The sequence below is a fragment of the Scomber japonicus genome, chromosome 7, assembly GCF_027409825.1.
Source record: "Scomber japonicus isolate fScoJap1 chromosome 7, fScoJap1.pri, whole genome shotgun sequence".
Classification (NCBI taxonomy): domain Eukaryota; kingdom Metazoa; phylum Chordata; class Actinopteri; order Scombriformes; family Scombridae; genus Scomber; species Scomber japonicus.
The window spans coordinates 34,104,438-34,118,894 of record NC_070584.1 but is presented as its reverse complement, the minus strand read 5'-3'; the positions used below and the strand labels follow the sequence as shown (position 1 = coordinate 34,118,894).

At 43.7% G+C, this 14,457-nt stretch overlaps 1 protein-coding gene across 1 annotated transcript in view; it reads left to right on the top strand.

Moving 5' to 3' along the window:
* The window catches only part of niban1a (niban apoptosis regulator 1a), a 58,423-nt gene that overhangs the window by 1,076 nt on the left and 42,890 nt on the right, over positions 1–14,457 (top strand). The window lies entirely within an intron of this gene.

Sequence of the window (14,457 nt, the reverse complement as noted above, 5' to 3'; positions counted from 1 at the left end):
GTCCCCATAATGCAGGAATGTCCCCATAATGTAGGAATGTCCCCATAATATAGGAATGTCCCCATAATGTAGGAATGTCCTCACAAAGCAGGAATGTCCCCATAATGTAGGGATGTCCCCATAATGTAGGGATGTCCCCAAAATGTACAAATGTCCCCACAATGTAAAAATGTCCCCATAATGTAGGAATGTCCTCACAAAGCAGGAATGTCCCCATAATGTAAAAATTTCCTCACAAAGCAGGAATGTCCCCATAATGTAGGAATGTCCTCACAAAGCAGGAATGTCCCCAAAATGTAGGAATGTCCCCATAATGTAGACATGTCCCCATATTGTAGGAATGTCCCCATAAGGTAGAGATGTCCCCATATTGTAGGAATATCCCCATAATGTAAAAATGTCCCCATAATGTAGGAATGTCCCCATAATGTAGGAATGTCCCCATAATATAGGAATGTCCCCATAATGTAGGAATGTCCCCATAATGTAGGAATGTCCCCATAATGTAAAAATGTCCCCATAATGTAAAAATGTCCCCATAATGTAGGGATGTCCCCATAATGTAGGAATGTCCCCATAATGTAAGAATGTCCCCATAATGTAGGAATGTCCACATAATGTAAAAATGTCCCCATAATGTAGGGATGTCCCCATAATGTAAAAATTTCCCCATAATGTAGGAATGTCCCCATAATATAGGAATGTCCCCATAATGTAAAAATGTCCCCATAATGTAGGAATGTCCCCACAATATAAAAATGTCCCCATAATATAGGAATGTCCCCATAATGTAGGAATGTCCCCATAATGTAAAAATGTCCCCATAATGTAGGAATGTCCCCATAATGAATGAATGTCCCCACAATATAAAAATGTCCCCATAATGTAGGAATGTCCCCATAATGTAGGAATGTCCCCATAATGTAGGAATGTCCCCATAATGTAAAAATGTCCCCATAATGTAAAAATGTCCTCATAAAGCAGGAATGTCCCCATAATGTAGGAATGTCCCCATAATGTAAGAATGTCCCCATAATGTAGGAATGTCCACATAATGTAAAAATGTCCCCATAATGTAGGGATGTCCCCATAATGTAAAAATTTCCCCATAATGTAGGAATGTCCCCATAATATAGGAATGTCCCCATAATGTAAAAATGTCCCCATAATGTAGGAATGTCCCCACAATATAAAAATGTCCCCATAATGTAAAAATGTCCCCATAATGTAGGAATGTCCCCATAATGAATGAATGTCCCCACAATATAAAAATGTCCCCATAATGTAGGAATGTCCCCATAATGTAGGAATGTCCCCATAATGTAAAAATGTCCCCATAATGTAGGAATGTCCCCATAATGAATGAATGTCCCCATAATGTAAAAATGTCCCCATATTGTATGAATGTCTGCATAATATGAGAATGTCCCCATATTTTAGGAATGTCCCCATAATTTAAAAATGTCCCCATAATGCAGAAATGTCCCCATATTGTAGGAATTTCCCCATAACGTAGGAATGTCCCCATTATGTAAAAATGTCCCCATAATGTAGGAATGTCCTCACAAAGCAGAAATGTCCCCATAATGCAGGAATGTCCCCATAATGTAAAAATGTCCCCATAATGCAGGAATGTCCCCATAATGTAGGAATGTCCCCATAATGTAAAAATGTCCTCACAAATCAGGATGTCCCCATAATGTAGAAAATGTCCCCATATTGTATGAATGTCCGCATAATATGAGAATGTCCCCATAATGTAGGAATGTCCCCATAATTTAAAAATGTCCCCATAATGCAGAAATGTCCCCATATTGTAGGAATTTACCCATAACGTAGGAATGTCCCCATTATGTAAAAATGTCCCCATAATATAGGAATGTCCCCATAATGCAGGAATGTCCCCATAATGTAGGAATGTCCCCATAATGTAAAAATGTCCCCATATTGTAGGAATGTCCTCATAAACCAGGAATGTCCCCATAATGTAAAATGTCCCCATAATGCAGGAATGTCCTCACAAAGCAGGAATGTCCCCATAATGTAAAAATGTCCCCATAATGCAGGAATGTCCCCATGATGTAAAAATGTCCCCATAATGTAGAAATGTCCCCATAATGTAGAAATGTCCCTGGTCCTCACAAAGACTGACACACAAGTACACACACACACAAACACAAACACATAAAAGTGCGTTCTCAGCCATAAAATGAAATCATCTTAATAATAATTAAATCATCTTAAACTTTTTATGTTACAGGATTTTAAAGGCTCTCGTCAGACTCTACGTTTCTAGGCGATGAACTTTTTAAATGAACGTTTGTGAAGCTGATTTATTTAGAAAGTGTTTCCGTCGCTGCTGTGATGATGTTTTTAGATTCAAATCCTTTAAGATCCTGACTCTAAAATAATGTCCTCCAGTCATGATGTAGGTGGAGGGCGTGGTCACCGCGACATGAACAGAATAGTGTGTGTGTGTGTGTGCGTGTGTGTGTGTGTGTGTGTGTGTGTGTGTGTGTGTGTGTGTGTGTGTGTGTGTGTGTGTGTGTGTGTGTTTGTGCCTGACAGCCGGTGTGGTTTGTTTCGCCCTCCTGGAAGCACCAGGTGGGTGTGTGTTTGTTTTAGTCTTTGTTTACCTAGAACACACACACACACCTACACACACACACACACACCTACACACACACACACACACACACACACACACACACACCTACACACACAGAGTCATGTTTCCATCACTTCAGAGGACATCGCATTATGAGGACATGAGTTTTGTCCTCAGAAGGTAGGCGGGGCCCCACAACATGATGAATACCTGTTACACACGCACACACACACGCGCACACACACGCACACACACACACACACACACCCACACACACACACGCACGTACACACACACACACACACACACACACACACACACACGCACACACACACACACACACACACACACACACACACGCACACACACACACGCACACACACACACACACACACACACACACGCCTGCTGCTGTCGTCTCGTCCCACTCAGTAGTGACTTGCTCAAGGGCACCTTGACAACAGTTGTCTGAGACTTCCTGCCGTCTGACACTTTCAAATTAAAGTTCCGTTGAGCTCTTTGTTCGTTGGTTCTTCACATTAAAGCAGGAAGTCGGTGCTTTCACATGTTTTAGCCTTTTTAACATTTTTATGATTTCTATACTTTAAACCCAAATATGTTTAATTTTGAAAGGAAATCAAAGTTAATCCTCTTCTTCCTGTAGACCTTTACTCTGGAAATAAAAGAGATGCATCCTGTGCTCAGTCCCAGACATGAGTCATCAGGAACAGGTGAAATGATGACTGATTCAGAGCTTTACTGCTGTAGGACGTAAACAGGAAGTAATAAAACTATCAGTTTACATGTTGGAACTTTATTTTGCTGAATTAGCTTTTTTTTATGAGTGTTTCCTGTTTAAGATACGATCGTGTTTATGATCATCGTACACAAAGGAACTGACAGCAGGAAATAAAATAAGAATATAAATAATTATATAACAGAACAGGTGCAGGTAATAAAGATGAATCCATAAATGAGTTAAACTAGATTTAAAATGTTTGTTAAAATGTACATTTAGTATTTTTGTTGGTTTTATATCATTTAAATGACATTTGCACCATTTTTTACCAAAAGTCAGACTGAATGCTCCTGAACATGTCAAATGGTGTAACCACAAAAGAATGATAGATATTAAATATTTGATCAGCTGGAAAGAAGGAAGGAAGGAAGGAAGGAAGGAAGGAAGGATGTAAGATCATGCCAAAGTAGTTGATATGGTGTTAGGTAGGAAGGAAGGAAGGAAAGAAGGAAGGAAGGAAGGAAGGAAAGAAGGAAAGAAGGATGTAAGATCATGCCAAACTAGTTGATATGGTGTTAGGTAGGAAGGAAGGAAGGAAGGAAGGAAGGAAGGAAGGAAGCAAGGAAGGATGGAAGGATGTAAGATCATGCCAAACTAGTTGATATGGTGTTAGGTAGGAAAGAAGGAAGGAAGGAAGGTAGGAAGGAAGGAAGGAAGGAAAGAAGGAAAGAAGGATGTAAGATCATGCCAAACTAGTTGATATGGTGTTAGGTAGGAAGGAAGGAAGGAAGGAAGGAAGGAAGGAAGGATGTAAGATAATGCCAAACTAGTTGATATGGTGTTAGGTAGGAAGGAAGGAAGGAAGGAAGGAAGGAAGGAAGGAAGGAAGGAAGATCATGCCAAAGTAGTTGATATGGTGTTAGGTAGGAAGGAAGGAAGGAAGGAAGGAAGGAAGGAAGGAAGGAAGGAAAGAAGGAAAGAAGGATGTAAGATCATGCCAAACTAGTTGATATGGTGTTAGGTAGGAAAGAAGGAAGGAAGGAAGGAAGGAAGGAAGGAAGGAAGCAAGGAAGGATGTAAGATCATGCCAAACTAGTTGATATGGTGTTAGGAAGGAAGGAAGGAAGGAAGGAAGGAAGGAAGGAAGGAAGGAAGGATGTAAGATCATGCCAAACTAGTTGATATGGTGTTAGGAAGGAAGGAAGGAAGGAAGGAAGGAAGGAAGGAAGGAAGATCATGCCACACTAGTTGATATGGTGTTAGGAAGGAAGGAAGGAAGGAAGGAAGGAAGGAAGGAAGGAAGGAAGGAAGGAAGGATGTAAGATCATGCCTAACTAGTTGATGATGTTAGGTAGGTAGGTAGGAAGGAAGGAAGGAAGGAAGGAAGGAAGGAAGGAAGGAAGGAAGGAAGGAAGGAAGGAAGGTGTTTTATTGACTATTTACTGTTTTTAAGCAAGTTGAATTATTTGGTACAAAGTTTTTATGGTTACACCACTTAGACATTTTTACCATAATCCTCTAATATATTCTCTCTAAATGGATTAAAAGCAGAAATTTGATGCTGGGTCCACAAAAAAAGAATGTGTGAAGTTATTCATACGTTTATTTTCACATTTTAACCCTTTAAATTTAAACTAAACCTCATGGAGACACTAACATCTCTGACCTGCAGAAATATAGAACCAGGTTCAGGATGTTCTGAGTAAAGCAGGGTCAGACTCACTCAGGTGATCAGTGAGTCGTGTGTGTGTGTGTGTGTGTGTGTGTGTGTGTGTGTGTGTGTGTGTGTGTGTGTGTGTGTGTGTGTGTGTGTGTGTGTCTGTCTCTGTGTCTGTGTCTCTGTGTGTGTGTGTGTCTCTGTGTGTGTGTCTGTGTGTGTCTCTGTGTGTGTGTGTGTCTCTGTGTGTGTGTCTCTGTGTGTGTGTGTGTGTGTGTGTGTCTGTGTGTGTGTATGTCTCTGTGTGTGTGTGTGTGTCTCTGTGTGTGTGTCTCTGTGTGCGTGTGTGTGTATGTCTCTCTGTCTCTGTGTGTGTGTCTCTGTGTCTGTGTGTGTGTGTGTCTGTGTGTGTGTGTGTGTGTGTGTGTGTCTGTGTGTCTGTGTGTCTGTGTGTGTGTGTGTCTGTGTGTGTGTGTGTGTGTGTGTGTGTGTGTGTGTCTCTGTGTGTCTCTGTCTCTGTGTCTCTGTGTGTGTGTGTGTGTGTGTGTCTCTCTGTGTGTGTGTGCCTGTGTGTGTGTCTCTGTGTGTGTGTGTGTGTGTGTGTGTGTGTGCGCCTGTGTGTGTCTCTGTGTGTGTGTGTGTGTGTGTGTGTGTGCGCCTGTGTGTGTCTCTGTGTGTGTGTGTGTGTGTGTGTGTGTGTGTGTGTGTGTGTGTGCGCCTGTGTGTGTCTCTGTGTGTGTGTGTGTGTGTGTGTGTGTGTGTGTGTGTGTGTGTGTGTGTGTGTGTGTGTGTCTGTGTGTGTGTGTGTGTGTGTGTGTGTGTGTGCCTGCAGCCATCCTTCAGCCAACACAAGGGCAAAGCCTCCATTACTGCCGGCACACGCGAGGTCACTTTCACATCCTGACGTTCTTCTCTCTCCTCTCTTCATCACCGTGTTTCATTTCCTGTTTCACTCTGCACACACACACACACACACACACACACACACACACACACACACACACACACACAGACCTTCACTCTGCCACAGTCGAGATACAGCTGATTCAGATTGGGTTGGGATTAGATGAAGCTCTTCCTCCTCCTCCTCCTGCTGCTATTAGACCACACACACACACACACACACACACACACACACACACACACACACACACACAGAGATAAATCCAACTCTTATTCAAACCCTAAGATCCTCAGACAGCCATTAGAAACAGCTTTACATTATAATATAATACATAATGATTAAAACTGTCCTCTTCCACCCTGTAATCACAATATCCTGTTTTTTAAAGATATCTTTAAGCTTTTAATTCCCAAAATATTCACGTTTGAAATTATCCTCAAATCCAAAAACACAAAAAAATGTTCTTATTTCCCAAAAATGTACAAAAATATATATATTTAGCTTTTCCAAAAAATGTCCTGATAATATAAAACACCAGCAGCTACATGATGTTAGACCATATCTGCTGACTGAAGACAACCCTGTGTGTGTGTGTGTGTGTGTGTGTGTGTGTGTGTGTGTGTGTGTGTGTGTGTGTGTGTGTGTGTGTGTGTGTGTGTGTAGATTGGCCAGTAGGAGGTTGGTCATGTGATTTATGGCGGCGTCTCCATTTAATGGCCCTGAAATTGTGACTCCTCTCTCTGCTGTGTGTGTGTGTGTGTGTGTGTGTGTGTGTGTGTGTCCTCATGTATTATAGATATGCCCCTCCCCCCCCCCCCCCCCCCCCCCTCCACAGCTCAGCGAGCAGCCTCATAAGAGCAGCAAACATCCTCTTCTTCTCCCGGATGATTTATTTTCTGTCATTCGAGGCCAGAGATGTTAATTGATGAGCTCGACCAATCAGATAACAGCTCGTTCAGTCTGACAGGTGCTGGCGGGGGGGGCGGGGGTGTGTGGGGGGGTCGGGGGGGTTTGAGGGGGGGGGGGTTTAATCAGAGGCCCGAGCTCGTCCTCTTCTCGGTTGCCGTGCGGTTGCCGTGTGATGTCGTGATGATGTCACAGGTCTGACGGGAAAACAAGCCTGAGTCACTGTTTAACGATGGAGGCGGCCATGTTTGTAGTCTTTTAACACGGACATGTTTGTAGTCTTTTAACACAAACTTGAATCATTGATGGTTTTATAGAAGAACAGAAACTGTTTTTTTAATGGTTATTAAACATTTTATTGTGAAAAATGAATCAAGGCTAAAATGAAAGTGTAGTAGTGAAAGGTGAAGCACCAGTTAGTCTGGATCATTAGTTCATTTAATTTAATGTTTTATTCATCACCTGCAGTAACATCAATACAGGAAATACAGCTAGAAAACCCCGCTGCAGTAAAAGTACTACAGTAAAGTACTAGTACCTCTAACAGTACTACAGTAAAGTACAAGTACATCTAAAAGTACTACAGTATAGTACTAGTACCTCTAACAGTACTACAGTAAAGTACTAGTACCTCTAACTATACTACAGTAAAGTACTAGTACCTCCAACTGTACTACAGTAAAGTACTAGTACCTCCAACTGTACTACAGTAAAGTACTAGTACCTCTAACAGTACTACAGTAAAGTACTAGTACCTCTAACTGTACTACAGTAAAGTACTAGTACCTCTAACAGTACTACAGTAAAGTACTAGTACCTCCAACTGTACTACAGTAAAGTACTAGTACCTCTAACAGTACTACAGTAAAGTACTAGTACCTCTAACTGTACTACAGTAAAGTACTAGTACCTCTAACTGTACTACAGTAAAGTACTAGTACCTCTAACTGTACTACAGTAAAGTACTAGTACCTCTAACAGTACTACAGTAAAGTACTAGTACCTCCAACTGTACTACAGTAAAGTACTAGTACCTCTAACAGTACTACAGTAAAGTACTAGTACCTCTAACTGTACTACAGTAAAGTACTAGTACCTCTAACTGTACTACAGTAAAGTACTAGTACCTCTAACTGTACTACAGTAAAGCAATAGTACTTGAATGTGTTTTAAGACCTCACAGCTGTTGATGGAGTCGTCTCTATCGCAGTTTGAGGCTCATATATTACCCACAAGCCCATCTGTTTTCTACATCAGAACATAACTGTAAGTTTATGGTTTGGAGGGTTAGGGTCCAGTGGTGAAAGAACAGTGAACAGACATTAAAGAGACGCTATCGGTACCTTATTTTGAATTATTATTAGGGCTGTCAAACGATTAATCTTTTTAATCGAGATTAATCGCAGAGTTTCCATAGTTAATCACGATTAATGGCGTTTTGAATGTCATGTTTAAAATCCTGTTATTTTCCATTTGAAGGCAGTTTTAAGCCCATAATGTAAAGCATTTCTTACCAGAGTGTCTTAACTGGGAATCAATCACGGCTCTGCTGCGACTCCCACACTCCAAAATGGTCCTTTGGTGGAGCTGAGGCTGGCTTGGCTGCACCTGGGTGTTTAGCGTGGAGGTGCTAACTCAAACTCCACATACTCCGGTGGTAGTTAAACTCCGTTTGACACAGGTTGCATTTTACTTTTGACTTGTCAACTGAAGCGTCTGGAAGTGTTTTAAAGTTAAACAAGCCGTTCAAAAGTCCAGTAGCTCTCTTACTTTCCATCAGCGCGGTAGGTTTACTGCAGGAGGCCACTTCAAAGCATAGCGCTACAGCTAGAGGAGCCGTCTACGGGGGAGTAGAAGGGACAAAAAGGCTTGACACATTAAAATGCGATTTAAAAAAATTAACTCGTTATGGATTACATTAATCTGAACGCGTTAACACTGACAGCCCTAATGATAACGCTGAACCTCTGTAGATTGGACCAAACTGTAGCTGAGATGTTTGACAGATGAGAGGCGTGAGTTTAAAGTTGTTACGGTGGAATAGTTATGAAATTAGTGACAATAGGAATACGATAAGTTTGATCTTACTTTGAGGAATATGAACATGTTTTTCTTGTTCTCAGTTTTCAACGATCAATAATCTGGGAACCTTAAACGATGTGACACAACTCAGAAGTGAGGGGTTTTACTTCTTTAAGGGTATTTTGATAATTGATGAATCATTCCAGCTTCTAAAATATGAAAAGTTGATGCTTTTGTTTGTCGTAGATGATTATAAAGTTGATCTCTTTTCTATATTTTGGTTTTAAACCGACAAAGCAAGCAGTTTGTCACCTTTGGCTTTAGGGAATGGGCGTTTATTCTCTGTTTTCTGACATTTATTGGACTAAAAGATGAATAAAGGATGAAAGTAAGTGTTAGTAGCAGCCTTGAATCAGTCTGTTTGAATCTCCGTCTATGTGAGAGCACAGAAGAGCGTCGTTCACACTGCTGCTGTCAATTAAGACTGAAAAGCAAATGAATCACGGAGGATAAACGAGTGTAGCATCTTTTCCTTCTCACTGATCCTTTCTTTCTTTCTTTCTTTCTTTCTTTCCTCCCTCCCTCCCTCCCTTCCTTCTTTCCATTCTTCCTCTTCTTTCCTCTGTCCTTCTTCCTTTCCTTCCTTCCTTCCTCCCTCCCTTCCTTCCTCCCTTCTTTCCTTCCTTCTTCCTTCCCTTCCTCCCTTCCTTCTTTCCTCTGTCCTTCTATCCTTCCTTCTATCCTTCCTTCCCCCCTTCCTCCCTCCTTCTCTCTTTCTTTCCTCTCCTGTACCTTCCTCCCTTCCTTCTTTCCTCTGTCCTTCTATCCTTCCTTCCTTCTGTCTTTCTTCCCTCCCTCCCTCCCTCCCTTCCTCCTTCTTTCCTCTGTCCTTCTTCCTTTCCTTCCTTCCTTCCTCCCTTCCTTCTTTCCTCTGTCCTTCTATCCTTCCTTCTATCCTTCCTTCCCCCCCTTCCTCCCTCCTTCTCTCTTTCTTTCCTCTCCCGTTCCTTCCTCCCTTCCTTCTTTCCTCTCCCGTTCCTTCCTCCCTTCCTTCTTTCCTCTGTCCTTCTATCCTTCCTTCCTTCTGTCTTCCTTCCCTCCCTCCCTCCCTCCCTCCCTTCCTTCCGTCTGTTTGAATCTCCGTCTATGTGAGAGCACAGAAGAGCGTCGTTCACACTGCTGCCGTCAATTAAGACTGAAAAGCAAATGAATCACGGAGGATAAACGAGTGTAGCATCTTTTCCTTCTCACTGATCTGGAAACAACAGAATTAACAGATCTTATTGCAGCAGCAGTGAGTCATCTTCTAAACAGTCTATTAGTCTCCCAACAACACACACACACACACACACACACACACACACACACACAGGGTTTGTTCTGAGTGTTACTAACACGGCTGGAACGTAGATCCCTCAGGTTTTTTTATTTTTTGTGTGTGTGTTGTTTTTGCTGTCAGGCTGCCATTATTCATGCTGTGTCACTCTGCCTCCAGCTGCCATTACACAATCCCTCAGATATTCAGAGGAGCTGGGAGACCATGAACACTAACCCCCCCCCCCCCCCCATCCTCACCCTCACCCCCACCCGCTCCCCTCCCCTCTCACCACCACCCTAACCCTAACTCTCCCCTTCTGAGGAGCTGGGAGACCATGAACACTGCTGCCCCCCACCTTCACCCCCACCCGCTCCCCTCTCACCACCACCCTAACCCTCCCCTCCCCTTCTCCTCAGATATTCAGAGGAGCTGGGAGACCATGAACACTGCTGCCCCCCACCCCCCCCCCCCCCACCCTCCTACCCTCACCCCTCACCACCACCCTAACCCTAACCCTCCCCTTCTCCTCAGATATTCAGAGGAGCTGGGAGACCATGAACACTGCTGCCTCCCCCCCCACCCTCCCCTCTCACCACCACCCTAACCCCCTCCCCTCCCCTCCCCTCCTCCTTCTGATGTGAATGCACTGCTCTCCACAAAGAGAGGAAGCTGCTCTCGGCTGGAAACCCACCTGTTGTTTACTGAGAACACAACAATGCACACGCAGCACAAAGATCTGCTTCCATTTAAACAACTTTCCCAGAGTTAGAGCAGGGGTGTCAAACATGCGGCCCGAGGGCCAGATACGGCCCACTGAGAGGTCCAATGCGACCCAGTTTCCTTCTTCCTCGTTTCCTTCCTTCCTTCCGTCTGTCCTTCCTACCTCCCTTCCTCCTTGTCTTCTTTTCCTTCCTTCCTTCCTTCCTTCCTTCTATCCATCTGCCCATCTTCCCTTCCTTCCTTCCATCTGTTCTTCCTAACTCCCTTCCTCCATGTCTTCTTCCCTTCCTTCTGTCCTTCCTTCCTTCCTTCCGTCTGTCATTCCTACCTTTCATCCTCTCTACCTTTCCTTCTCCCTGTCTTCTTTTCTTTCCTTCCTTTCATCTGCCCTTCTTCCTTTCCTTCCTTCCTTCCTTCCATTTAAACAACTTTCCCAGCGTTAAAGGGTTAGAGCGTTAGAGCAGGGGTGTCAAACATTCTCTCTTTCTTTCCTCCCCCATACCCTCCTCCCTTCCTTCTTTCCTCTGTCCTTCTTTCCTTCCTTCTTCCTTTCCTCCCTCCTTTCCTTCCTTCCTTCCCCCTTCCTCCTTCCTTGTACATTTAACACAGAAGACTTTGACGTTTCCCTCGTGATGAGCACAAACATCTCTGCTCTCACTGATTCATGTGTTTGAACTCTGAAGTGGAGCTGAGCACATTTCCAGACAGTGAAAGCAGAGATGTTAGCGTTGGTCGACCGTGCACACAAACATGCACTCGCTCATGTTTTCTCTCCTGCAGCTCTTCACGTCTGCTCGGCTCCGAGGTTTACGCCTGCATGCAGCTTGTTTTACATGTAAACACGAGGAGCATGGCTGGGGGCGGGGGGGATTACCCTAACCCTAACCCTAACCCTCCCTTCCTTCCTTCCTTCCTTCCTTCCTTCCTTCCTTCCTCTGTCCTTCTATCCTTCCTTCTTCCTTTCTTCCTCTGTCCTTCTATCCTTCCTTCTTCCTTTCTTCCTCTGTCCTTCTTTCCTTCCTTCTTCCTTTCTTCCTTCCACCCTCCTTTCCTCCCTCCTTACTCCCTTCCTTCCTTCCTCTTCTCCTCCCTCTTTTCTCCTTTCCTTCCTTCCTTCCTTCCTTCCTCCTTTCCTCCCTCCTTACTCCCTTCCTTCCTTCCTCCTTTCCTACCTCCCTCCTTTCCTTACTCCTTTCTTTCTTTACTTCCTTCCTCCCTCCTTACTCCCTTCCTTCCTTCCTCCTTTCCTACCTCCCTCCTTTCCTTACTCCTTTCTTTCTTTACTTCCTTCCTTCCTTCCTCCCTCTTTACTCCTTTCCGTCCCTCCTCCCTTACTCCCTCCGTCCCTCCTTCCTTACTCCCTCCTTACTCCTTTCCTTCATTCCTCCTTTCCTTCTCTCCTTCCTTCCTTCCTCCCTCTTTTCTCCTTCCTTCCTACCTTCCTTCCTTCCTTCCTTCCTTTCTTCCTTTTATGTCAGAATAAAATACACAACTGGGTGTTGAACTCTATATGTTCTCACTTATGTCATCCAGGTATGATGGTATGCAGGCGTCTAACTGGCTCTGCTGCTCGTAAAAAGAAGGTTTCACTGACAGACAGATGAGTTTAATTCAGTTATAGAAAGAGTTCATTGTCCATTGTCGATTCTTCAATTGTCTTATTAACCCTAAGTGTGTTATTTATTGATAAGAAAGACGGGCAGTGAGGTGGGTTCCCCATGCAATTGCTAAAAAGGAGATACTGGGGGGTCTCCAGGAAATTAACTGGCTTACAGTGGCAAGGTATCCCAGATAGCAAAATTCTTTTGGCCCATATCTGGCCCACACCTGACATGTTCATCCGGCCCACATACAGCATGGAATGATGGCACTTGGGCGGTCCGCTCATGTTTGCCAAAAGTGGGCCATAACCAAGCCATCACAATGCCAGATGTCAACCAAAAACACACCAAATAAACCAGTTCAGCCAAGACTGGCCCAAATATGTTTCAACAAAGGTGGGCCAAGTATGTTTCCTTATATGTGGGCCTCTTTAGGCTCGCATCCGGATTAGTCATTGCCATACTTGCCATATTTCGGCCAAAGATGGGCCATATTCGTTTTGTGATATTTGGCCCAAATGTAGCATTTACTACATGGGCCAGTTTAGGTTCACGTCTGTTTTGTCCGGGCCAGAAGAATGCCTACAGTGCCGGATCATTGCCTCAAGTGGCCCACATTCGCATGCTATCTGGGATGGTGAGTGTGTCCCGACTAAAGAACACTGATACAGACGTACGGAGTTATCTGATTTATTACAGCTGTGGTCCTTTTACATTCACACACAACAGGAAATCAGGGAAATAAGGATGAATGATGTAAAAAGGCAAAGGGGAAAAACGTCAGCTCTCTACCGCATGGAGAAGGAGAATTGCACAGGTGTGGTGCGTTCAAGAATGTCTGTAAAACTCAGCTACGTTCAATAACGTAGGACAAATGAAACCTACAATGCAAACAGACTATAAAGCACTCAAAGCAATGTGGGCTTTCTAACACTTACTATGCAAAATAAACTTAAAGTGATGGTTCGGTGTAATTTCGACCTAGCGTCATATGCACCATGACGTCTATCTAAACGCCTCAGGCCTTTTTTTCCCCATTTGGTTGCCAATTGGAGGAGTTAGAATTATCAACCGAACCAACAGTGTCTCTCATAAATTACCCCACTAATAATGTCTGAAATTATGAAAATCAATGCCATTGTCGATTCTTCTTATTGATACAATTCTTTTCTCAATTCTCTTATTAACCCTCCTGTTGTCCTCAGGTCAAGGAAGGACAGGAGGAAGGGAGGAAAGAAGGAAGGAAAGGAGTAAGGAGGGAGGGAGGAAAGGAGGATGAAAGGAAGGAAAGGACTAAGGAGGAAGGGAGGAAGGAAAGGAGGGAATAGCTAGCCGAGTTAGCTGCCGAGTTAGCCACTGAGCTAGCAGCTAGCAGCCTTCCTTCTATCTGTCCTTCCTTCCATCTTTCCTTCCTCCCTGTCTCCCTGCCTTCCTTCCTTCCATCTTTCCTTCCTCCCTGTCTCCCTGCCTTCCTTCCTTCCATCTTTCCTTCCTCCCTGTCTCCCTGCCTTCCTTCCTTCCTAGCAGCCGAGCTAGCAGCTGAAAGCTCTCAGACGTAGCGTCCATGTTTCTGGTAGAGGTGGTGACTTTGATTGACAGGTGACACTTGGTAGGGGGCGGGGCTTCAGAGGCTGATTTTTACACAACTTTGAAGCCTAATTTCATATATTTGGCGATTTTATTTTTTAATCATTCAAATTTGGCAGGGTGGTTAACAACACACTTTTCTGTGGTATGTCAAACTCAGAACACACATTTATTCTAACTTTACACAGACTTTAAATTTGTGGCCGCAGAATGTGACGGGAATATCAGGAATGGTTAAAGGAATTGATAACGCATAGACACGACCGATACCGATACCGATGGATTGAGTCATTTTGGACCGGTTCCAAATAGGGACGGTTCTCGGTTCCCAACCCTAGTCTTAGACAAAGCTTCTCGATCATTAACACCCAGCTTTCTTTAATAAGGAGGGAGGA